Source organism: Acipenser ruthenus, chromosome 12, assembly GCF_902713425.1.
Source record: "Acipenser ruthenus chromosome 12, fAciRut3.2 maternal haplotype, whole genome shotgun sequence".
Taxonomy (NCBI): Eukaryota; Metazoa; Chordata; class Actinopteri; order Acipenseriformes; family Acipenseridae; genus Acipenser; species Acipenser ruthenus.
The window spans coordinates 31,351,064-31,378,903 of record NC_081200.1 but is presented as its reverse complement, the minus strand read 5'-3'; the positions used below and the strand labels follow the sequence as shown (position 1 = coordinate 31,378,903).

General features: G+C 36.1%; 1 long non-coding RNA gene across 2 annotated transcripts; it reads right to left on the bottom strand.

Annotated features, from left to right (window-relative positions):
- Window positions 1-19,803: 19,803 nt before the first annotated feature.
- LOC117416837 (uncharacterized) lies at window positions 19,804-24,397 on the bottom strand. Of its 2 annotated transcripts, none has more exons than XR_004546640.3 (3): window positions 23,537-24,397; window positions 21,102-21,236; window positions 19,804-20,932 (listed from the first exon to the last, which is right to left on the bottom strand). It is a non-coding gene; the product is annotated as an uncharacterized LOC117416837 (long non-coding RNA). The 2 variants fall into 2 exon arrangements; XR_004546639.3 differs by lacking the exon at window positions 23,537-24,397 and adding an exon at window positions 22,692-23,147.
- Window positions 24,398-27,840: the final 3,443 nt, after the last annotated feature.

Here is a 27,840-nt window from a genome sequence, read left to right as displayed (position 1 = left end):
TAGATCCTAAGAAAATCTTCACTTGCATAGGACGATGACTCTGATATATATATATATATATATATATATATATATATATATATATATATATATATATATATATATATATATATAATTTTTTGTTTTATTTTTTTTAAATGTAGGATGAGTTCAATTCACTTGGAATGAGAAATACGATCATGTAACCAGGGGTGAAATTCTCAACAAAAATTGCAGGTACTCATGCACAGTCGAGTGTAAACATTTTAAAAATTTAGACAATTTGAGTGCCAATGAATAAATACTTTAAAATGTATACATATTGGTACATGATACATTTATGAATACAAAATAAGCCTTAAAAAATAACTGATCAAGTATAACTAATTCACCATAAACAAAGAAGCTGAAAATACTGAAAGCTTTGTACCCTCTGCTTGTATCACTGTCATGTACTGTAACATAACACGTAAATTAAACCTTAAATGACAAGCATTAAGAAATATTGGAGGCTGTGTGGTCCAGCGGTTAAAGAAAGGGGCTTGTAACCAGTAGGTCCCCAGTTCAAATCCCACCTCAGCCACTGACTCATTGTGTGACCCTGAGCAAGTCACTTAACCTCCTTGTGCTCCGTCTTTCAGGTGAGACGTAGTTGTAAGTGACTCTGCAGCTGATGCATAGTTCACACACCCTAGTCTCTGTAAGTCGCCTTGGATAAAGGTGTCTGCTAAATAAATAAAATATTACATAAACAGAAAATAACAGAAAATACTAGGATCGCAACAAAACAAAACGTTGATCACTATGCTTAAATGTACCTTGCAGGTTGGGCCAGTGTTTGAAAAGAATGAAGCACACTTCCATCTGTATCCCGATTCTGACTCGCTTACCAAATCTGAAGCTGCACTTTGATCCTGTTTTTTTTCCCACACATCACTTGTCATTTTAGAAAATTTCGCACAAATTCCCTTTCAATTCGAAGACGACCACCAACCAATATTTTTGGGATATGCCTCCCTTATGTAGGTATTCGCTGAGCATTTTATGTTAAAACTGCCGATAGGCCCCTCCGTGGAATGACGTCCTTGGTCCCGTCTGCCGAGGGAATAAGTAGTTGTTCTGCGGAGCTCACTTCCTCTTTTGCCTCTCACCTACGGTAAGGTATGCTTCTGTGTCACTAACCACAGTGTGTTTTTCGAAAAGAGTGCAATTCCCTTGCATTTGTGCTGAGGGCTGGCTTGCCACTGCTGTGGAATCAGCGGCTCCATTTTGAGTGTCTTTTTCCTTTTTCTTATGGTCTGCTTCGCTTGTGTCACAGATTGTCTTTTCTTGTCTGTCCGTCGTATGAGTGTGACTGCCTGTGCAGTATTGGTGTGTGTATGTGTTGTCGTTCAGCCTACACCTTTAGGGAGAACACCATTCCTCCACCGGGGCTCGGCTTGCCGCCCCGTTGTTGAGTGACTGCCGGCTGTCGTTCGTGCAGCTTGGGTAAATAAATAAATAAATCAACCGTGTGTTCTTCCATCGGGGCTGTGCTTTAGCCTGCCTTGCTGTCGAGTAGACCTTGTCGGGCGCCTCGGCCCGCTGCCTCTGTTCTTTTTCAAACTAACTGAGCTCTTGCCCACCGCAGCTTCGGCCTGTGTGTCTCCCCTGGTGTATGCTGTGCGCTGACCAGGTGGCTGACTTCACGCGGTTGGGTAGGCACCCCTGCATTAGCTGCCCCCCGGTGCTTCGGTACCTCAGTGCACGCTCAGCCCTTGTTACTTCGGTGCCTTGGTACGCACGGTGCTCAGGGCACACACGCCTGCCGCGGCTTCTCCCGTGGAGTGCTCCCCGTATCCACAGATGGTGAAGCAGGTCAAACGATCAAGACCGGTGAGGGACATCATGGACCTGAAGACACAGATGGCCCAGGTCTTGGAGCTGTTGGCGCGGCAGCAGCTAAGGGAATTCAGGATGAGCTAGAATCGTCCGCACGGACAGCAGAGGAGGAGGAAGAAGGACTCCTTCCCCACTGAAATGGAGGAAGGCGAAGAACTTTCTACTGAGGCAGAGCCTAGCTCCAAGGTTGCGCACCTCCATTTTTGAGCTCCATGTCAGCCTTGATGGGACATGCTTCAAACTTTTTGCTGGTCTCTTGGGCGACAGCAGCTGAGCTACGCCAATCCATGCTCAGGACGCAGGCTGTGGCTCCTCGCCCTCAGCCCTTTCCATCGTGCCCAGATTTCATGGAGGAGGTACACTCCTCCAGGGATCGTCTGGCCTCTTGCTTCTTTAGAGGGCACGGACAAGCTGGGCCTGGTAGGTTTTCCCCCAGTGGACTCCACCATTGCGGCCTTGTTCAAGGCTCCTCCGGTGGATGGGCTTGCCCAAGGACCCTGCATGCCAGAACCTGCAATGCAGGGTCACGGAGACGCACTTAAAGCGGGCGAATGCAGCTGAAGCACAAGTGACTCGCTTGGAGAATACAGCTAGTATCCTGACTGCCTATTTGGATGGCATACTAAGGGAAGCCCCACTCCCTGAGCTGGTGGCTACCGATTTACGCCTCCTTTCAGGCACGTTGCTCCAGATCTCCAGCCTTCAAAGACAAGCCCTGGGCCGGAGCCTGGCAAGCCTGTGGTGGCTTGCAGACAGCTATGACTGTCACAGGCAAGGGTCCTCGATGCATATAAAACGGCACTGTTGGATGCGCCGATATCCTCGGGGCATACTTTTGGGCCAGCAGTAGAGGAGATCCTACAGCGCTCTCATCGAGAATGTGAGGCATCTCGGCAAGTGGCAGTGCTGCTCCCTCACCGTCCTCCAGCACGGGGCAGGTCGAGCCGCTGGCAAACTCCACAGGCATGCACAATAAGCTGGACAGTCCCGATTCCCACAGCTCCGCTGGGTGACCCGAGGCACCGCCTTCAAGCCACCGCGGCAGCAGGCAACGGACTCTTCCACAAGGAACGCAGGGTGTGATGCTCCCACACAGCAGCACTCCAAAAGACAGTTCCAAGGCTGTCGCCCTAGGCAGCCACCTCAGCATACTCCACCCTGGCCTCAGCCGCCCAAGCAGAGGCACTGAAGGTTTGCGGCCTCAGACCCACCTGTTTACGCATCATCAGCTGCAATACTGGCACAATTGCACCTCAGACTCCTGGGTGCTCGCCACCATGCACACCTCCTCCCTTTCGAGGGATTACAGTTACATCAGTGAACGACGCTCTCCAGGCTTTGGCACTCAGGCAAGAAATAGAGAAATAGGGAATACTCAGGATACTTTCTGGTTTCAAAAAACGACAGCCACTTTCACCCCATCCTAGACCTGAGACACCTCAATGGGTTCTTGAAGGAGAGGAGGTTCCAGATGGTCACGCATCGCCACATTTTCCAATCTGTCCAGTGGTCGTCTTCTCTTTCAGGGAACCAGGGTTACGGTAAGTAACCTAACGTTCTGGCAGTGTGGTAAATCAGTGCAAGTCAAAACGTGTTATGATAATTATAATATTTATCGACTATGTAATTTATGACGAACACTGACGTGGATTTTTGAATTCAAATTCATGTGCAGCAAGGTTTGTTTCAAATATTTCAGATAGTTTCTCCGCCACACTAAAGAAAATAATTATTACTTCAAATAATTATTACTGCTGTTTTCATGTTGCACTACTAAAGTCTTCTCTTCTTCATCAACGAATGAGCACTGACACAAAGCGAAATGGGCGGAGATTTGTGACTCACGCCAAATGAAATCTGATTAAAATGAAAGCTCGGCCAATCAACATGCAGTGATTATACTGACATTAATGGTGGCCAATAGCAGCTAACAGAAACAGAAGCAGTATGATAAAAAAGAATGAAAGCAGCACGAACTGTGCCTAAATGAAAGCGCATTTATGAAACGTTGCACTCGTGGACTGTGTGAGTGGATGGAATGCATCTGCGTTGGATGAAAAGCAGATTAAATAAGTCCCGGTACCTAGTACCGGCATCATAATAAGACCCGGTACAGAATACCGGTGAGTACCGGCAGAATTTCATCCCTGCCTGTAACACAGCACATGTACAAACAGACATGCGCACAGTTACTGTACACCCACAGTGTGCTTGATTCACTACAAAGTAGGCTGGTGCAAAGTTTGTGTAGTTATTTCTGCTGCTCATTCTGTGCACAATTCAGTTTTTTCTCCTCCTCATCTATCTATTTTATGTATTTAATTATTTATGTATTTATTTATTATGTGATTCCCAATCAATATTGCTACACATAACAATTTTTTTATACTATGTTTCTTAACTTTGATTGCAAGAAGAAAAGTGTTCTGTAAGGTCAAATAAGAACTCAAAAACACATATTTATATAAAAGCCGTGATTACCTTAGTGATTACCTTTTGAAACAGTTTTGCAATTTCACTCAATTTTGAACTTACTTATTCTATCAAAGCCCTGCTGTTCATGGCTCATTATATAATCTCTATTGTTAACCGAGAATTATATAAGTACATTATTTTCTTTCATCACCTACAGTACATTGAAACCTGAATTAGCTGTTCGGAAAAGGATCTGAACATTTGTGACAGCTTAAGATTGGTGGCTGCTTATTCAAGATATCTTTTATACAGTTGTATTAAAAAGGAAAGAAAATCTGTTCTGGGTTTTTCATGCTGGTAATAGCAGTTGACCAGTTAGTACTGTATTTGAATGTAGAGCCACAAGCTACTGGAATTAACAGCCCTGCAATATACAATATTTATACCTTTACAATTCCAATTCATGCAAGCAGAAATGGCTTGTTCTACCACAATACTGGCCTTGTAGCAATGAATAGATTAATCGAAGTAATAACATCCCTGCCAGTAATAATGATTCCCCACTACTCTCTGTATCTAGGGCTTTTTTTTTTTTTTTTTTTTTTTACCAGATCTAATTTAGTAATCAATCCTTGCATTCACTGTAATTCAACTTATGCACAGCTTTATCTAAGGAGTACTTTTTCCATACCTGATATTTGATCAAAACTGCATTTTTTTTTTTTTTTTGGTGTTGCTTGTTTGTTTTACATAAAATATTTGCAATATACAGATATTCAATTACTGTTTCTTATCCACACGATGCTCTTCAGCACAATAGCTGAAATGCCATTATTCCAGGCTGTGCAATACAATTAGAACAGGTGCAGATGGGCACAATGGATACAGAAATTGTTTTAATTGGCAATGGTACAAATAAAGCTCCAAAGTGAAATAATAATGTTGATGGTTTACTACACCATTTATTTTAATATGTAAACTTCAAAAATACAATATTTAAAAGATTACAATTGGAGTGAAAAGCTAAACTTACTTGTGATGTTTATGTTTATTTAAAGAAAAATAAAAGTGGCTCATTGTTCTAATTTCTACTGTAATTCTGCTTCTTTCAAGCTACTGCATCCACTTACCTTGAACCGAGGTGGTATAGTCATCACAGATGTGTACATTGCTTTCCTGAATATGTTTTTTTTTTTTTTCTCAGACGAGCAATCTGCCAGTGTTTCTGTATGAAAAGTAACATATCTTTGTTCAAGTGAGATAGAAATATGTTGCCTTTTATTGGACAAAAAAACAAAATGTAAAAGCAGCACTTTCTGTTAGACCCTCACTGCAGCTCACCCTTTTACATCTGCACTTACCTTACCTCAGCACTCACATCTTCACTGAGATCCTTCATCTTTGTGATGGGAAGTACACATCTATTTAAATGCCTGTAAATCTACAGCACAACTCTGCTGTACATACATCTGCTCCCTTGTTTGATGGAATCATAGTCTCAAAACAAGGTACTTCTAAATTGTTTTGGTGGTGTAATAAAATCATACTACAGTATTTTTTTTTTAAATCCATACTTAAGCTTATATATATATATATATATATATATATATATATATATATATATATATATATATATATATGAGGTTTTATTTTTTGACTCTTTTTGTGTAAGACAATATATACATTTCTTGGAGCCAGAGGATAAATGATAATTCCCATTCTAAAGTATCTCCTGCATTAAAAGTATGTAGGATAGTCAAATTCTGGATAAAGCAGTTATGTTTATAACAGAATATGGTACCATTTTTATAATACTTAAGTATAATCTGACCGGAAATTTTTTCTACCTGCTATTTAAAAAAAAAAAAAAAATGAACCTGTCTGATGTTATAAACACAAGGATCAACGCAATTGATTGAATTACATGCTGTGCTTCAAGATAATTACCAAATTTATGTATGCAGTTGAAATCATTCATCCTGAAAGAACTACAGTTACAGAAACACATTTTTTTTTACCTTAAATATAAAACACTCTAGTTTTTTTCCGGTGCCCTTGAACAATATGAAACATGTCAGTCCAAGATGATGCTGCGATGTGATTTTTGTTTTGTTACTTTACATGTTTTGTAAATTGAGGATTTGATTGATTGAATAAGGCACCTTATGACATCTGGCTAGTCTAACACAATAATAGGTTTTTTTTATAGCAACAAGGAGCTCACGTATTGGTGATGTCATAAAGGGAAATACGATCAAGAGATACTTTTCCTTTCCTTTCTACTAATATTGTGTTGCCCCTACACATTCCCAGAAATAGTTCTCCAATCACTAGACACACGAAATGTGCTTGATTTAGACCTTCATATAATAAACAGCAGAAACCTCTGATAGTTACAGAACACCACGGATAAGCATATCTGAAATAGCTTTTGTTGGATAATTAAATCACATAGTGGGATTTATATTTCATTATAAATAAAGAACTTAACTTTTGGCTACTGTTTCAGAGAAATGGGATACAAGCGAGGAGCTGACCAAGAACTATTTTGTGCATTTTGTAGCACAGAGGCAATTCCAAAATTGTTAATTTGTCATAATAATTTATTTATTTATTTATCTTTGTGCAATATTTTATAATACTCATTCTTCTATGTATTATAACTCACAAATGCAGACATGCCACTGACAGTTGAATTCTGTCTTGAGGCAGTTCTTTCAATAAAGATCCCCTGTTTTTGCACTAAATAGGTATTGCATTTCTTATGTGTATGAGGTAGAGATGGAAGCTAAATATATCTCATTGTACATCTCATCTTCAATATCCAGTGGCCAAAATAAGAGGCTCTAGAAATATTGGTGTCAATTTGAGCTGATTACTTCTGGAGTTGTTGGTTAGGTCAGTAAAAAGCAGTGGCAGTAGTGTGGAGTAGTGGTTAGGGCTCTGGACTCTTGACCGGAGGGTAGTGGGTTCAATCCCAGGTGGGGGACACTGCTGCTGTACCCTTGAGCAAGGTACTTTATCTAGATTGCTCCAGTAAAAACCCAACTGTATAAATGGATAAGGGTGTCTGCTAAGAAATAAATAATAATAATAAAAAGGGCCTCCAATCTAGCAAATGGGTTATGAATTGGTGATAAAATGTTACTACGCCGTGCAGTAGCCTGACCTGCTTTCTGTATTCGATTGAAGACAAACCTTTTCCACCACAGCATTGCCACGTGTGTACTCTCAAGTACTTGATCCTCCTCCTGCTAAACCAGGTGGTTACAAGGTGATTAAAGGCGGTTAAACTTTACTCAGGTCCAGGATGGAGATAAATTTGGTCTTTATTAATATATGCTATAATATCATTTTCACCATGATTTGAACTCCTTGCTTTTGGAAATGACAGGGAACCTTATAGGACCCTGCCTCTTCCTTATAGTAAAAATAAAACACTTGCATTGTATTAATTTATCTGAGTGATGATTATTAAAATAACTATAATAGGATGGTTTGCATTATTTAAATATACATGCTGTCCATATAATCCCATTTAAACACACATCGAGTACAACCATTAAATGCAGACAGGTTTGTCCTTTCCAGTCCTTGAACTTGCTTTTCTTCGTTGCTTTCGGGTTTAATCCATTCCTTAGCGCTTTCTAATGTCTGCCATAGCTTATTGGCTATCATTTAAATTGGCATTCTAATATTGATTTTTGGATATGTTATGGTTTATTTTGTTTCCTTTTCATGCACTCTCCCATGATTAAAAATGTTACTGCTCTCATTGTTCTTCTGTCATTGATCATGGGTGACTTGCCACTGCATGGTTGAGGTCCAGTTATACACACTTGCCTCTGATTTACATAAGTGCCAGACCAAATTATGCTGCGGTTACTTTATACCAGTAGTCTTTCCAAGTATATTTCCAATGTGTTTGACACTTTGAATGTTAAATACTGCATAAGATCATCCAGAGCTTGTCCTGGAGAAAACCAAAAAGGTCAGTAAGAACTTTTATTGTGTCTCTTTCAATGTTTTATTTATAGAAAAGAAAAATCATTATAGCAGCTCCACTGGGATCACAGGGAAGCATTGCAAATATATACTGCATCTTATTAACACGTACACAGCGCCTTAAACCTGTTTGTGGGCATAGAAACATTCATCATACATTTATATGTTCATAATTCACTTAAGGCAATTTATAATACCAATTATTTTTTGTTATGAAATAATTGCAACAGGCCCCATCTTGTCTTCATCATTCTTAAAGAGCACAATATACTGTTACTACACAATGTATTATTTAATATCATGCATGCTTAAAATGCTGGTATAATACTGTTATTTTGTGTCCATCCTGGAAAGCATTTTCATGGTGGATTGTGTTGTACTGAATAATCTTTGTTATTACTGTAATATACCAACTAAAATATATCCTGTAATTCTCCCTTAATGTACAATATACAGTACTTCATAGTGTTTACTCCAGTCTTTAATTTAAGGCAACCTGTTAATTTAACTACAAATTAAAAAACACACTCTTTAAGACTCAGTTTGTGTTACTTTAACATGAAGCTTTCTCCTTTAAAAAAGAAGGAGTTAATAAAAGAAAGAAGTAAACAGTTTGAAAGAATGCTGATCATTTCCTTACAAAACAAATAAGTGCAGTAAAGAATTTCATTGTATTTGAATGCAGTCTCTTCATGTTAAATCCCCGACAGTGTTCCTAATTTTTTGTTCAATATTTTGGTATTTTTTATTGCACACTCCAGGTAAATACATATATAAATTAAGGGATTTAGTTTATGGAACTCAAACTTATTAGCATATAATCAGTACATTAAATTCTAATGTACAAAATATAACTTTAAGTCCTGCTCTACAACAATGGGATCAGGAGCTCTGTGATAAGTGTACAAGGCACTGGGAAACGCTTTACATTTCCAAACTGCTTATATATTGATTTGGTATAACAGAACAAGGTCTTATATGCATTTAATTTAATTGATTTTAAAGTTGTTGTAATAACTTATAAGGCCCTTCATGGATTAGGGGCATTCTATCTCCAAGAACTACTAACTCTGTATATTTCTCGTCATTCTTTGAGATCAGAAAATGCAGAACTTCTAGTTCCAAAAAGTCGTCTTAAAACAAAGCTTTTTGCTGTTGTACTCCTCGGTTGTGGAACTCTATTCCGATTACCATTAGGCAGATTGAAACATTGGATTCTTTTAAATTTGAATTGAAAACTCATTTTTTTATGTGCTTTTAAGTGATTGGTTGTAACTGGAGTCTACAGATGAGCTATTTTGTTTTGTTTTTATCTTTGTACAGCGCTCTTGGATGCGTGAAGGGCGCTATATAAAAATAAATTTGTATTGTATTGTATTGTACTCTGAAAAGGGATTGCTGATCCAGTATATCACAGCAAACATTTCTGCATTCAAGGTAAGATTTACTACATTTGCTTGTTTTCTTCCAAAACATGGCATTCCCGGTTGTTGTTTTTATTTATAAATGGTATGTAAAACAAATATGAGAGTTTTAACAGCATCATGAAATATATCTGATTTCTACATTGAATTTCACAAGAGTTCAGTAATGGTCTAGGCCAATTGTAGGCCTCACTTCTTCTTATACTGTTATAGTCTGATTATTCTGACTTTGCCTGGAGGACTCGTCTTGGGTGGTTGGAAAGTGAGGCCAGCTGCATACAGATCAAACAAGCTGGTTCCAAAGGAGATCAATTTGTGAACCTGCTGACCACAGCAAGCTAAAAAAATCAACATTTTGTAGCACCAGATAATCCTGGGTGAGTGTGTAAATGTGCATTATCCTTTTGAAATGTAAAGCTTGGCCAGGCCCAGCATTATGGGTGGGCCTTAGGGGGCCTGGCCCGTCCAGTTTAGGTCCAGTGCCCCCCGAGTTTCAGATTCTAAATTGATTCAGTACCGTCAGCTTCCAGAACCGTCAGCTTGAATGTCTCGGCACCAACTGTGAATCAAATTTAAAATCAATCCACGCATATGCTGGCTTTTTCTTTTTGACTTGCTGTATTTTTAAGCATAGTTCACATCTATTGGACAGTAAATACTAAACAAAGATACAATTGGTCCAAATTAATTTATTATCCACCAAAAGCAGCCAATCAGTACTTTGCGTCAACGAAAGCAACCAATCCTGTACCTGCAACTGCCGAGAGCCAATCACAGACTGTCAGCTCGACAACAATAAAGTGAGACACGGACAGTTCTGTAATATTGGTCCATTCATATGCAGATTCAGGAGAGAAAGGCTTTGGCTGAAGGTAGAAACATGGTGAGTTAAGAGGCATTTTAGAGTGGTGTTTAATGAGAGCTTGTATTGGTAGATCAGACTCCATCGTACATGGACTGTCCAGTAATTGCTCTGTTCATTCCTCAGGCAATGTCCAGATTATAAATAGGGGTTTAAAACCCGAAGTTAATAAAACATTTAAATCGATTTACTAAATAAAAATGCATTATCTTTCTCTTTATATGTATGTCATCCTTGTTTTTTATCTTTTTAAAAATGTTCGGGACTATTTTCTAAGAACGTCTTTACTCAGCGGAAAGGTACCCGACGAATCAGTACAAGTTTAAGGTAAATTTAGGTTTTAAGGTTTTTTTTTTGTTTTTTTTTTTTTTTTAACAAGAAAACAGTGGTAAAAATAATATTCTAATAGAGATAATGCACTCTCGATGATGGCTCCACTGTGTGATAGTTGACCTTGACTAAAGTCAGCTCACTCGCCTTCGACTTGGGATGCATAACTTCCGTCGGGGTCAAATGTCAAATGGTTGAGCCATCATCGATAGGCACAATCGCTTAAATAAACAATCTATGAGAAATCATTAAATCAAATTAAAGTAAAGCAAAGCACAATAATAATAATAATAATAATAATAATAATAATAATAATAATAATAATAATAATAATAATAATAATAATTAAAAATGTCCAGTTGCTTCTGGTGTTTGGAAACCCCTTAGGGTCGCCTTGTCGGATTGTTTACAAGAGCGTCTGCTTTTTATATTCAGTATTGAACAGTCAGGTGAAAGTAAGCATTATGATATGTACATGTGTTACTTTTACAGTAATTTGATGTGTGTGGGAATCTGTTTCAATCTCTGTAGAGGGCCTGCTCACTGTATGATTGTAGTCGTTTCAAGTACTGTTGCTCAGACACCCCGTTGTTGCTAATGCGGTAATAATAATTAAAAAAATTTTTTAAAAACTTGTCAGAAAAAGCTGTGGTAATTAATGCTGTGTGGATAGTTAATAATATTGCGTGGTCATATGATTTTTTAATTTGGTTTATTGTCATCACAGTGAAGTAAAATAGCAGAGAATGTGAGCTAATTGATTTGTCTTTTCCAAAGCGAGCCCGTCCAAAATAAGTGGATGTCCCCCCACAGCGTTCATGCTGCCACAGGGCGTGAGCTTGGCCCATGTTGGATGACAAAAGTCTTCATACTTCCGGGAAGTCAGAGTACCTTCAAGAAAATGTAACTCCTTAGACTGTACCTTATTACATATCTATTTCCTCTGTGCCTACTGACACAGTGGCAGAGGAACGTGGTTTTTTTTAGTTACAAAAGTTCATAACATATTCCCCATGAACTTGGAATGTGCACAGGCACAAAGAAAGTAAGATGCCACGCTATGTTTTTGACCTGCAAGCATGTAAAATATGTGCTACTTAAATGACCAGGGGCCATATTCACAAAGCTGACTTAAGTCTAAGACCAAAAAATGGGCTTAAGTCGCTTTTGATGACTTTGTTATGACCGAGTCTTAAGTCCGTTTCTCGAGACGATTTTCTGGGGTGTCTTTCTGTCCGCGTGACTTCTTCACTTTCTTCCACTCGAGAGAAAGCCATTGCCTGAGGGACAGATTGATAATTTTGTTGTTTCTTCACTGTGATTTAAGAAAAATCATCAATAAATATGTATGTATTTATTACATAATTTTGTAATTTTCTATTAAAAATATATTGTTATAATTATATTTAAAAGTATGATTAAACTGACCTGTTGAATTATTTTACAGTGGTTATGCTCTCATTGATTACTTAAGTAAACACGCAAGCTGCTTACCCTAAATGCTCCGAAAAAACAAACAAACAGGAAGTGGTGGTGTTTCTCAGTGGAAAGTCATTCTCAGTGACAGAGTAGCTGTACAGTACACCTTCGCTACGACATCTCTGTTGGGGTCGGGTTCCTTACAGCGAAAGGACAATCAAAATAAATGGTAGAATTACATGTACCTGTTCGTTTCATGTATGCAGTATTCTGCCTTTATCTAATTCGTTAAGTAAAACGCAGTACAAAAAGCAAATATCCCAAATTGAAGCTAAACTTTTATTCAAAATCAATCGGATATGAATTGTTTCAAAGGCCACCAAATTTTAATCCAACATACAAGAATCCCAAACTGATCTTTTATTCCAAATCAACCTAACATGAAAAGGTAATCAGATACTCAAGTATTTTTTTCGTTTTTTTTTCTTTAATCAATTCTGCTTTGCGCACGGTTGCTGAAAAAGCCAGAAAAACAGTGCTTTTTGACAACCTATATTCACGACAGAGATATGCCTGCATTACTCATTTTTTCAAACGATCAATATAGTTTCCAGATTTGTTGCAACATAAAATGATTTTCGTTAAGGGGGCATAGTTACATCCACATTCTTATTACGACAAAAGAGTTGACTTCACTGTGATGTTGCATTCCGTGCGTACAGACCGAGATGTTGGCAGTGTGTGTATTGTAACAAAAATCCTTAACGCTGTAAGAATGAGCCTTCAGTCGATTCAGGGCCAAACTCGATATTTATTACACTAATAAATTATCAAAGATAATCTGCCAATTGTTAACTAATAATTAACACATCGCTGTGGGCCACGACCTACACTGCTAAAAGTAATTAATTTTTAAAAGTAATCTCAGGGTGGAACTATTCTATCTGTTTATTCGCTTCCTCTCTGCTTCACAGCAACAAACACTCCCCATCTTTAGACCCAGTTAGTCTCACTTCACGGCCAATCACCAGCAGCTCCTGTGGTCCATGCCTGTTGTCCATGCCTGTCCCCCATAGACACACAGCTGCTCCTACTCCTACTAACTGTCATACTTATGACTTAGCTCTGCTGAAGCTTTGTGGTAATTATCTTCTCTTCATGGCTTTAAAAATGACTTGGCATTCAGCTTGAATATGGACAGAGGCATTGCCTTGTTAAATGCTGCAAGTAAAATAATTTGCTTTTAGTAAATTTGTTTTCTTGGAATAGTTGTTTTTGGATATCTTGTTTTTAATCAAGTTCTGTATAATCTGCTATAGTTGTTTGCATTTAAATTAATATTATACATAGAATATCAACAAGTAGATTTTTTAAATTGCCCTTCCTATTCTTCATTTACCTTCCCTACTCTCAGAATAAATAAAACTAATAGCACGGTGGAATAAGCGCCCAAGGTAAAAGTTGACTATAATTGGTTATAGACGATTGCCTCTAATTAAATACACTGCCTACAGAAAATGCCCCATTTGCTACACTGAGAAAAAGGTTCAGTATGTGAATATAGTAAAGATAGTAAATAATAGGAAATGATGTTAGAAAGGGAGAAAGAGATTGTATTATATGTATGAAAATGGTGCATATGACTATTTCCCATAGACTACAAATGAATCTCATCTTTTCAAAAGGACCCCATTATATCCAAAAAATACAGAATAGCACAAACAGTGTAATTTTCAATTAAAATGTTTGAAGGTGTTTTTGTTTTTGTGAAAACAACCTTGTGATTGAACAAGATTTTACAGGTTCAACATTAAATGTTAACTTGTGGAGTTTGGGGGGCGTGAGCTAGGGCTTCGCCTCTTCCTAATTTCACCAGCCTATCATCATAAACCCCCTATTTAAACCCAGTCACAGCCCTGCTCTTTCTCTTGCATTTGCTTTTTTCACTGCACTTTTTTCATATGTCGCGTGTTTCTGTGTCGGTCCCCTCTGGGGGGATAGTGAGTCTCCCCAACCTAGAGTTCCAGTAACTCCACAGGTTCTTCATGTGGGACCACCGGCCACACTATTCTTTCACAGCTCATGCGCTATATCTTGCCTCAAGAAAGTAGGCTCTGTCTTACTTCCTTCTTTATCCTCCTGGGAGGTGGCCCTCATACTCTTAGTGCTCGAGTCCCATAACTAACAATTATTTGTGTTCTTTCAGATTCTCTTCTCTTCCTTACGTCAAGGCTTCGTATGAGCCATTCCGTCCTCTGAGGGTCGAACACGGTCAGTAACTGGGACCCAGTCGCGAGGCTCCACCTATAACGACTCTCCGAGAAGTCAGAGGACTCTGTATTTTCAGGGGCCTGAAGGCCGATAAGACTAGCCTCGACTCCATACGGAAGGCGCTCTCGGTTGGAGTCCGGCACGTCCTTTTCTCTCTCCCCTGTTCTAGAGACCAAGCCTCCAATCCTAAGTTGCAAAAACATTCCCTTCCTATCGCAGCCCTGGCTCCCACCCCATGAATTAAAACAAATTATTTTAAAAAATAATAATTGCAGAAATACTCTTTCTAACTCTGCTAAAACCCTTTATATACAGGGTTCTATTTTAGAGCTCTAAACAGGGGTGGATTTAAATATTGACAAACTTTAAATCTATAGAAATTGAAGGATGGCGGTATTCAAGTCTGAATCTGTTTAGAACATCAAAAATAATAACCTACTGACCCTAAAAATATATATATATATATATATATATATATATATATATATATATATATATATATGGTTACAAATTAATGCAGACAATGTAAGCGAGTAACCTTTGTCAGTATGATAATGATTTTTCCTCTCTATTAATTTCATGAGGCCCAGGGACATAGCAATGATATCTACTTTTCCCTTTTGTTTTGTTACAGGCAACAGCAAACGGAAGCAGTCTCGGCTGATTCAGTAACTTTTGTATTGATTCATTGATCTTATTTGTGAAAGACGTTATGCTTCTGGAGAAAGCAGAGAGCAGCGAGGGGATCATAAAAAAAGGTAAATGCTTCTGGGCAAGGATCACATGATTAAAGTAAAAACATTAGGTTAAACATCCCAGCAGTTTTATTAAGAGTTTCTTTTCTTACTTTTCATCATTCATTACACAGTAACATACACATTAAAAACACATAACAGGCATGAAAAGACTTTATGCACAGAACAGTAATGTGCTGTAAAATGCTTATGCATTTACCAGTACACTAATGCTTTGCGATTACACCCATTAGTTTACACCAAAACAATTATACCGTTAATCAACCTATTTTACCTATCTACACATCAGCAAATTTCACAAATGTATTTCAATTACTCTGTAAAACAAACATGTACAGTATAGCAGACAGAATACAGCCTTTCTAAGAAACACCATGGGAAAATATGTTGCTGTGTTATCTTGTATTTTGCTATAGTTGAGGAATGGGAGCCAAAGGCTACACAAATATTTCAATAATGATTCCTGTGAATAAAAACAATACTGTCCAGATGTTTACAGTAATCATTACTACCACTATTTCATCTTGTCAAAATACAAGGTTAATATAACTGAAACAATACAATAACAATGCTTTATACATATTTTCTTAAATATACCTTTTGTACATTTTAGCAAATAAATAAATAGTGTAATATCAACACCAAACTAAAACTTTTTTAGACATTGGAGATATTTTTCTGACTAATTTACAGGAATAGGCATTTCATTCAAATTTGGAACCAATATTGACATTAAAGTTATGCTCAGCGCTTGTCGAGTATACTTTGTAACATGCAATGCAGAGCTCTATATAAATACTGCTTGTTATAAGATCATTGTGTACCACTGGTGCAGCATCACTGGGGATTAATACACAAAAGCAATTACACAACATACAGTAAAACCTCTCCAGCCTAGCCCCTCTACAAACCAGCATTCAGTATAATTCATCATTATTTTGGGGTTCTGACCAAATCCCTGTTGAAATAAAGGTGCAATGCATTACAATATACTATGTAAATAAGTCATGTGATTTTTGTTTTCTTTATTTACAATCAAGTATGTTGAGTAAGTACGCACATGTACATCTACAGTCAAATCCTTGTTTATATAATGTACTGTAATGCGTTTGTTTTTTTAAAGTGTTCAAAGTGTAGTTTGTCATTTAAATTGTTTTAGGTAAAGCATTATATGTTGTAATACTTCCATAATTCATCATACTGTATAATCCAGCTCAATTTTGTGGCCCCCAAATGATTCTGGATTAGACAGGTAAAGAGTAACCTGTAAACTGGTTGACCAATCCATTATTCATAACTGCCTGCCTGTCATCATGCATTTGGCTTTATCCAAGGCATGACCTGAATGTAATAAACACAAGCCTTAGTCCTTGAGTGCTAGCTTTGTCAAGTTTTGCTGCATTGTGTGGTAGTTTTGTAGTCTGATTAGCTACTGATTTATGAACTAAGCCAGATTCAGGTCAACATCAGATTTGTTTTTGTATTGAGTGAGGGCCTGGCAATATCTTTCTTGGGGACATCATACAGTACATAACACATTTATTGAAATATATATGGCTTGTAAGTGCATCCATTTTAAAAATAAATCTCTATGGTTGGAATAAGCTGCCTAATAATTTAAGACTGGCTGTAATTCTGGTAAAATGCAAATCCACTTTGATCTGAAATTTGACAATACCCTGTACATGTTATACCGTAAAACTTCAATTAAACGCCTCTTGCGTTTATTTACAATATTTGTCAGCAGACCCGGCGCGTATTGGAGATCGGCGATTATTTGAGATCGGCGTTTATATCAGATCTCTAGTTTCACGTGCTTCATGCGGTCATTGAGAAGCCGCTAACACACCACCTTGTAGCAACATCGTATCTCAATTTAAACATTCCAGCAACTTTGTTAAAAGGTCGTGTGTCAGTGTGCACTAAGTATCAGTTTTGTTTTATAACAGTGACACACTGTCGCTGGAGGTGAAAAGCGTCACGTGACAATTGTTCGCGTGGTGTTTTAGCTTGCTGAAATCATCTTCTTTTTAAACTTTATTTTTTATTTTTGATGGCGCACATTGTAAGTGATATTCTGGAAGAGGAGACTCCCTTTTCAAAGCGTGTAGAAACAACCAATCAGCAGTGACAGTGCTTCCCGGCAGCTTTTGTCGAAATTCTCTTTTTATATTTATTTTCTGTTAACATTAGTTTATGGATAATCTTGTTTGCTTTTAAGCCAATTAAATTTTTACAAAAAAAAGAAACGACTATTCTATAGTCCATTCATTTTAATTCCGTACATGGTCTTGTTGTACTAGTGCTTTTTTCTTTATATATTTACCCGAAACCTCGCTTAATATAATTTTGGGAAATGACATGTCAGCACTGTACTTGCATCCAGAGCGCGTCTGCCGATGAAAATAAAAATATGGCTAAATACAAAACAGTACTCGGTTCAACAGAGACAGTCAGTAACTTAAAAACAAATAAGCAAAATGCTCCGTGTCTGTCTGTGTAGTTTGAAATTTGAATGTGCCGCCCCTGCATGCTCTGCGACGCTCAGCCAATAGGCAGGGACGGGACGTTGAAAAGAATTGTGGGAAATGTGGGATCGAGGCATAGAAGCAAGTATATATTTCAAGGTCTTGGCTGAGGGACAATAACAATGTATATGTTCATGTTTGTCTGTTCAACTCCACCAAACAGAGGCGTTTACCCACTTTTTTTATTTACCACTACACCACTGCGGACGGGTATTTCTTAATTTATTTTTTAATTGTAGGTGGTCGACGGTAGTGAGAATTCGAGAGTTTTCCCTGTGTCTAATGCCACAATGTATTGATTGATTTGTACAGTAGTTACCTGTGAAGAATGATAATGTAAATCTATTCACAAAGCCTTAACTCAAAAGGTATTTCAAATCTATTTTGAAATACATGAAACTGTTTCAGTCTGTTATTGACCATCAGCAGTCGCAATTAACTTTATACACCGTAATTCATAGTGTAATGCTTTGTGAGTTTGGCCCTGTGTATAATTTCACAAGCTCACAACTCTTTTAAATGTAATAGATATTTTGTATTATGTAAATGAACCAAGTGGTTTGTTTTGTTATTATATATTTTATTTATTCGTACACTTAACTGAAAATGTCTCATATTTTCCTATCACTACTCACTTTGTCATCTGCAATTCAAAAATCAGATTAAAAATATATAATCCTTAATACAGAAACATGAGCACTATTGGTAAATAATTGTAATTTTGTGGTTTAAATTACTGATTTGAATTTCACTTGTAAGACCCTACAGGAGTCAAAATAGTTAATGTGTATAGAGTTCAGTATCTCAATTTAAATATATGTCAGAGCCTTTTAAATTGTTATTAATATATCCATTTGTGTTGCATTTTTTTATTTGTTAAGGGTTAATAGTCTAAATGCTGTTCATTATTGAATACTAGTAGAACTATCTTAAATCCTGTTAATAATCCCACTTGAGGGAGAGAGTTGTGTACACTTGGTACAGTTGACCTTTATGTGTAGGTAGTACAGTACCATACAGTGTAATCAATGTAGAAAACGCATTGATTGTTTTGAGGTCTATTAAAAAGAAAAAAAAGGTTCTGCTAGTTGTGGTTGGAAACGATGCGAGATAATGCTGTGATACTTACATACATTGAAGACTGAGAACAAACAAAAAGTACTATACAAAAAAGTGCTACTGTATAATGCACACTATAATACTATAAATATAGATTTGTGTATATCACTAAATTTAAAATATTAAAAAAAAAAAATTAAATTATTTTTTTTAAATATTGTATACTAAAACAAATGACTCCCAGGTATGGATTCAAGTACAAAACATCACCTGCAAAGGTCCTCCAGTGGCTGGAGGAATAGATATTATTATTATTATTATTATTATTATTATTATTATTATTATTATTATTATTATTAATAATAATAATAATAATAATAATAATAATAATAATAATATTAAAATCCCTGGGGTCAAGAGAACCGGTTTTCGTTAATTGCAATATGTTACCAATACAATTGTTTTTAAATACTCTAGTTTATAATATGCATACACAAATTGCACATGTATCTGTAATTAATTCAATAGTAAATTATTGACATTAATGAGACAAAGAAAATTCCTTTTCTTTAAATAGGGTAACTGTCTTCATAAAATAATATACTGTATGAGAAAAAATCTGTTAATTTGCTTACAGAGAACTGACAGAATCTGTCAATGCAGAACATGGATTTCACAAAAACAGCATGTCTATAAAAGCCTACGTATTGAAAGTTACAGTGTCATTATTTGCATTTAAATGGCATAGGCCATAAAAGCTCTTACTCAGCTGTGTTTTAGATAGCTAAAAGCAATCACTGTTTTATGAATCTGACATTTCAGATGCTATTTACTATGTCTATATTGTGGACTAGAAATAACATTATATATGCTGATTTATGATTTTTTTTTTTTTTGTAAAAATGTCAAGATCAAATTTACAAACATTTAATTGCACTTTGTACTGTACTAATCACATTCTGAGAGATTTGGGAAATAATAAAATTGATAAGTATGCTTGCAGTATTTTATACATTGAAAAAGGTCTAGCATGCCTACATGAGCTTATTGTGTAATTTCAGATAATTGTGCTGTTTAATAGTCATCTAATCATTGCATCAATTGAGCTGTCGCAACCATGGTGGACATTTTGTTTCATTGCCCTTGTGATGCAGCAAACATCCAAAGCAGATACTGTGGACAATAAATTTAATTTAAAAAACACAGAGATACTGAGAGATAATGTGTACATATGGTATATGATGTTATAGAATGCATAAAAAAAATCCACGCAGTATGGCAGTCATTATTGTTTCCTTCCTTTTCAATATTTGAGTATAAAATAGTGTAAGGTACTTACATTTGAAATACAAGAGAAAACACAAAAATGAAATTGTGTTGAATGGTAAAACATGTTTAATTGTTAAAAAAAAAAAAAAGCTGGTCAAGAGATCAACACAAAATACAAAAGTGTCATGGTGGGGGAGAAATACACAGCAGGGCTTAAAAAATAGGGGAAAAAAGTAGAAAAATATGTAACAGAAATAAACTAAAAATAATAAAAAATAATATTAATAACAATCTTTACATGCACATGACTAAGAATACAATAATAATAATAATAATAATAATAATAATAATAATAATAATAATAATAATAATATAGCTTAAATCTTATTCTGTCTGGTTACTTAATAAATGGACCTCAATATCGTGTTAGTGTATCTGTAATTGCCCACAGTATAAAGAAACCAGGCAGGCCAGCCCTTTAGGATCGAACAGATTTAAGCTCCTTGAAGACGCTGAAGAAAGTACTCTCCTCGACTACGCGTATTCTTAAGCAATAACAACGTAATCCGTATTATCCACCCAAGAATACCCGTCACCGAAGAGAGCCTTAAAGAAGGAAGCAATATGCATCTAAAGAGAGCACAAGATCCACAATCATTTGCCAACAGGGAAGTTTTGAAAAGATTGATTGAAGATGCCTTTTATCGCAAAGGAAAGGCCCCATCAATGGTTTTTCTGCAAACAGAAATTAACACAATGCATTTTGAAGTAAAGTAAGGCTTTTAACAGGAATCCACTTCTTTTTGTTCACACACAACATTGTGTGCCAATACTGTATTCTAAATTAGCAGGCAGTTAAATCAAGTTTACAAAACGGGAAGAAGCCCATGGGAAATTAGCTTACCTGAAGCATCTGCATTCTAAGGGTTCCCTTTCACAGTGATCTGTTGAATGTCCAGCCATCTGATTTCCATCTCCAGTCCACAGTTGCAGTGGCTGTACAGTTACATTGGCAGCTATCCGAGAGTACTGAGCAATCCTGGAAAAGTGGCAAATTGGTTAGGGTGAAAACTATGGCCTTTCAAGCTCGTTGTAAAATGACTATTGTCTACCACTGTAACAAGGTATATTCGCACAAAAAAGTAATGCTGCAGTATACAGTACATACAATAGATGGCCATGAGAAGCAGTAGATTAAAGGGATTATGTTGTTAAAATAATGTTTAAAATTACATTTATCACCCATTAAATATGAAAATAAATTATTCCTTATTCTTAATCTGATATTTTCTGATACTAAGCAATTGTAATATTAAAAAAATGCTTAAATAGCAAATGTAGTTTATCATATTTCCATGCCAATGTTAAAAAATAATATATATATATATATATATATATATATATATATATATATAGTCTAAATTAGCTTTTCAAGTATTGTTATAGCAATATTCAAATTGCAGTCATATGTTGTTTAAATAATACTATTTAAAGCTTGTGTTTCAGAGCATATTATATATTTAGCTTTATAATTCATTTGTAACCTTTTCAAACCCACTGCATAAAATGTAGTATTGTCAGAATTCAAGTTGAGTAACTTGTGCTGAGTAAAAAATATCATTTTCAGGCCAGTTTTACGGTTACTTTCTCTGTGGCCTTAAAGTATAAAGTATAATTTAACATTAAAGAAATATCTCAAAGTGCACTGATGGAAGTGGAAACAGTCTTTATAAATGTAAAAACAAAAAAATAAATAATAAATAAATAAAGCCAAAACAGAACAATATTTCCCAAACATGAACATGCTGTACGCAGACAAGGATGCAATGAAAATGTTGCAAAGGGGTTGCAATAAACAGTAGCTAAAGGAAATCAATATCTCTCTTTTTCAAGACACCCGAGGTCTTCCCTTATTCAGTACCCTATAAGAAGTGGTAAATTAAGCTTAAAAATGAAGGACTTTGCATATCATGCTTAGTTTCTTAATATATACCTTTTAACAATCTCTCTTCTATCAGTCCTTATAGATAATGTTGCAGCTGAAAGCTGTCATTTATGAACAAAATGTAACATAGTACCACAGCTATATTCTGATCAAGGTATACAGTTAATGTAAAAGTGTTCACTTTCTCCAAATGGCCTTGAATATGAAAAGATACACTGCTTAAAAGAATGTAGACATTTAATGAACAAAATAAATAAATACCAGAAGGCAATGTACATATTAAGAAATCAAAAATCAAATAAATACTATATATGAAGATATAGATATATATATATAAAAAGATTCCAGTACAGTGTATAGATAGTATAGGATTACAGCTAGAACATAGATAGATGATCATTTGTACTCAAGACAGCAAACCTGCAACAACCAGGCACCCAAATTAGAATAAAAATGAAAACCATACCAAATACAGCCTGTATCCACACTAACACAAACTGTAGTCAATTCAAAACAAAATACTTGAAGATTTTGAAAAACCAAGCTTACCCAATGTGTTCACCGTGCAGGGTAGAAAGCCCATTCCTAAGAGGCGCGCTCCAGTACAGCAGCTGCACTGAAGCACTGAGTACAACAAAAGCTCTAGTGCATCACAGATAAACCAGACTGAACTACTTACTATAACACCATTTCCTGTGAGACCACTGCCTCCGAGTGCATAGACAAACCCCCTCCAGGCTATGGTATCTCCTCAAAAATGACTGTCAACAATACTAATAATCAAGATAAGTCTTATTTTAGGTGTTCTTTTTTTGGTGCAACACTATTAATGGCAAAATAGTCTATGCTTTTAATTCCTGTATTCCATTCTGGTAAAAGTTGCTTCAGATGTATTATTCATACATTTCATTTTGTACTATATTCCTGATAGGTTGCAGTTGGTACCTGCTATATAGCATTGTGAACTGAATGAACATAAAACCAGATTTTCTTCTTTTTTAGTATTACATTTTTGTCTTGAATATCTGTGAATGAATCTGTGCCTTCCCTGTTCTGTCGTGTCGTCCCCCACCCCACCCCTCCTCCAAAATAAAAATCAATAGATTGCTTTTTATGAACTGTAACAACATAGGAACTTTAAAAACCTGTGATCGCCATTTATTTGCCGGAATAGATTGAAAATATTAAAACAGTACTGTAGTCAACACAAGTCAAGAAATCCTAGGTGAAGCAACATGACAATGATATGATTACAAAAACCAACATAACACTATCTGCTGCCCAGTAGTCAGAAACATACATTTGTATTTGTAATACTAATATTACTGGCAAAAAAAATAAATAAAAAAAAATAAAAACATTTTCACAAATCCACCTATATTGAAGCAGCTTACCCTTTCAATCCAGGTTTAAAGGCAACCTCCCACTGAGCACAAAGCCAGGGTGTCGTCTGATGTTTAACTGTGATATGCCTTGGATTATAAGGTTGCCTTGCCTCAGTCCTCAGTTGATTTATATGGGTTACTGTGCTAATAAACCCAAGAAAAGGATATCGATGCAGTCTGCAGGCGTTGCCCGCGTGCTCTGAGCAAAAGACTGGCTGCAGCGTCAATAGAGTCCTGGACACTATAGCAGTGAGCTCCTGAATTTGCAGGTAAAAACAACCACACAGGTTTTCAACAAAAGGATCAAAATGTTCTGATCTTAGCCAGTTGTTGGTTTCCACTGCAAATAAACAAAAAAAGAGATACAGAGAAAGAGAGAGAGTAAATCAGCTACAAGGCTAGCTCTGCACAGGACTCTCTTTCTTTTACCCACAGAAAGAGAAAGAATAATTAGATTTGAGCAGCACACAGTTACAAAAAGCAGTGAGTCGTGGATCCCAAGCAGGCTAATGGTGGATTAATTGAGGAAGATCTGACGTGCATGCTTCATAGTCTCGTATTCATGACTTCCCAAAGGGAAAAGGCCAATGCCTTATGGGACCTTTGTTAATATACAATCAAAAAGCTGCTATCATGAAAATGGCAATGTGTTCGTAGCCTCTGTCCCTGATCACCAACATATGTTGACTGAAGCTGTTTAGTTGGTTATAAAAAAAAAGCAATTTTCTCTTAGAGTCGTAAAGACCCCCGTTATCTCTCCTTATGGAAAAAAAGTAAAATTTGACATGCTGTCTTCAGCTACTGTGCAGTGTAGTTAAAGATAATTTTAGAATCAAGCGTTCCACATAAGATACAAAAGTAAGAAATATTCCTCTGTGAAACATTCCTTTCCCAGCATTTGAAAGACACCAGAGAATTCCCTCTGAGAGCCCAAATGCAACTCATTTCATTCAGACTGATGCAAGGTTGTTTTAATGCCAAGAACCCTTTTAACTTCCCGCAATGGGGATGACTTTTGAAGCTGACATTTTCAATTACAAAGACCTAAAATGATTTGAAGGAAAAAATGTAATATTTGTACTGCTCTGAATGATTGTTGTCTTAAGATCAGAGACAATCACTCATGAAGATACATCTGAACAACAATGAAAAACATCTTTCAAAAAAATACTTTAGCATGTTGTATATACCTCTTCACTTTACATTATATATTTTATACATTTTATGATTTTCTTTTTAAGTCATGCATCAAAATTAAGTAATCTGAATTGAATCTTAAAATCTGCTACTATTCTTTGTTTTAGGTGAACACTGGCTTCACTTGATGAAAAGGAGCTGTTCATTGTAGTAGTGCTGAAATCCATCACTATTGCATATAACAGACCATAAATAGTGTATAACCATCACAACTTTTTTTCTTTATTAAAAAAAAAAACAGGCTAAACAGATATTAAATAATAACCAACTCTTTTATTGCAGTGCAAACGATATTCATTACTTTATTTTTATTTTACCATAGCAATATTCTGATCAGCCGCAAAGCCATGATTCAAATGGGATACCACATAGTTATTATTTATATTTATTAAAGCATCCCAAAGCTGTACCGAGTGTTTGACATAAACAGATCCAGTTCAAAGCAGGGGGCTATTTATACTTTCCAATATATAAATGTTAGTTTAGATTTATTTTTTACATTTCTTTAAAATAAATCTCAAGAGAGAGATTGATCTTTTGTAAACCTAGCATACTGTTAAAATATGTATATTTTATGGTAAATTAGAAAAATAAATCCTTCTCTTGTCAATTATTGACTGTCAATATACAACAGAGAGGACAAAGGGATAGTTCTTGCTTATGCAGCCTTATCTCTATTATGCAGCTGTGTACTGCCCCCTACAGGTAGTGATTGTTATTATTTTTTTTATTTTTTTTATTTTTTTATCTACGTGGTCTATTGTTTTACATGTGTTACATGGAATTTGCCTCAGTTCAGCACAGCTGCCACTTATGACCATTCAGCAACATAACTGGTACACCTTTACATTCTTCATCGTGTAGTTAATGTAGATGTAATGAGCACGGATTAACATAGCTAATACAGTACAGCAGCTTTCCACTGTAGCGTCATTGACCTGATACTAACATACTTATCATAATGATGCACAATAGCCTTTTCTGAACAGTTCCATTATTGCATTGGATATATCTGTTGTGAATAGAAATTGCAAAGGACTAACCTGGATGTCAGCCGTTCAGAGATCTTGATGAAAACAGCCACTTAAATGATGAAAGTAACGGGTCATTTTTAATAAAGATTCTGTGTTTAGTAGCTGTTTTGTTTGTACTCCCCCCCCCCCCCCCCCCAAAAAAAAAAATGCAATGGATATCATTTGAGCACAGAAATACCTTCTTGTCCAATAAAACATTTCTCTAACATGCCTGGACTATACTGGGTTAAATCTAATTTCTTTACACACTCTCTTTGTTTGCTTGCTCTGAATGTAATAATTGAAATCGACTTTTCGGAGCACAGACTGTGATGCATTAATTGGTCTTTATTGAGGATGATGGCTGTACATTTGTGTTGAGTGGTGTAACCCTAGATATTCCGGGCAGGCTGGCGACATTGCCTCTGCAGTAATCTGCCACCGAATTTCTGAAGAAACGGGGGGATGTTTCAATTAATAATATGCTAAATATTGAATAATTGTTCTGGATTCCTTAAATTAGTCTGAAGATGCTAGGGACATCCAACAAGATCATTCAGGTTTAGAAAACATGAAAAAACCACATGTCTGTTTTTCATACTCTTATTCTCTCCTTGCCAAATATGTAAATCAAACATTGATCTGTAAGTGATAAAATAGCATAACATCATTCAAAGGGGTATGGACTGATTATTATAGTGCCCAAAGGAAAAGTACTTTCCAACAGGAACAACAGTAGATTTATGTGTAAAATCAACATGGATGTTTAGCTAAAAACAAAGCTGTCCCATGTAATAAGGAGTCTTTATGCCCCATGTTATTTTAATGATTGAAATGTATTTACTGAGGTCAAATTATAAGAAACAATTTTAAGACACACGTTCCAGCTGATGCCTTTGTGACAAAACCATTAGCTAAAATGTTTCAAGTTTTAATTATTGCCTTAAAAGTTCTTGATAAATGTCCTGTAATTCCAATACAGTACATTCTTTCCTCAGCACCTTGCATAACTCCTCTTCAGACACCATGGAATATAGTGCCCTTTAAAAACGCATTTTTTTTTAACCCATGATTTGTAATTGTTCACAGGTTGTAATCACTGGATTATTATTATTTTTTTTATTAATTTGTATTATTTTTAGAGACATTGTAAAATTCAGACATTAATCAAAAACAACATCATAAACAGAAACCACGGGTGTTACTACAGCATATACCACAAGAACACAGCATGACACTTGATTGTGAATACATAATAAAGCAGTGCATATTAAATCCATGTTACAGGTATTACAAATCAATATTAACTCAAGTTGAATGTCTTTTGTGTGTCCTAGATTTACTGGTGGTATTAGTGCTTTTAATTATTAATAACAAACCATGTAGACAGATATGCATTATACAGAATAATATGAAAACAAACAACCCAATTGTTAATACATAATATACTGGAAAAAATGACCTTTAAAGGCTTGGTTTCTGTAGATTGAACATTTTTAAACTGTTAACTGCTAACACTGTGTGCACAAGAATTGATTATTGAGTTGGTCTTGCTGCAAGCTGTTTGGCCGCACTGTTGTAATTAGACAGAACGCTGGGGCCCCCTTCTGGTCAGGCAGGAAGTAGCACACAAACGAAATCCAGCCACACACAGGGTTTCCGACAGTCTCATATCCACATCATGGCCTAGTAGGATGGAAAGAATGACTATTAGCATTCCATTAGAATACATTCTGTTATACAGTATTAAACAAGCATGACTCTCTGCCAGTCATTTGAAGTGTCAATGGTGTTAATTACAGCACGTTACTTCACGTGCGTGTTCTATTTGAACAGTGCATAAAGCCGATGAGTCAACTTGTTGCGAGCATTCCATAATAACAATCACTCAACAACCACAAGACTAAATATCTCATTTCCAGCTTCAGTATATGTAACTCGAAAAAATTGACCCTTTTAATAAATTAAACTGACATACATGGTTCAGCACTGATCCTATAAATACAACTGCCAATGTTGCAAGTGGAGAACTGAGAATTAACTTTGAAGCTCTTACAAGTGGTTTATTCTTACTAGTTAAACAGTGTTTTACTTTCCCAAAAA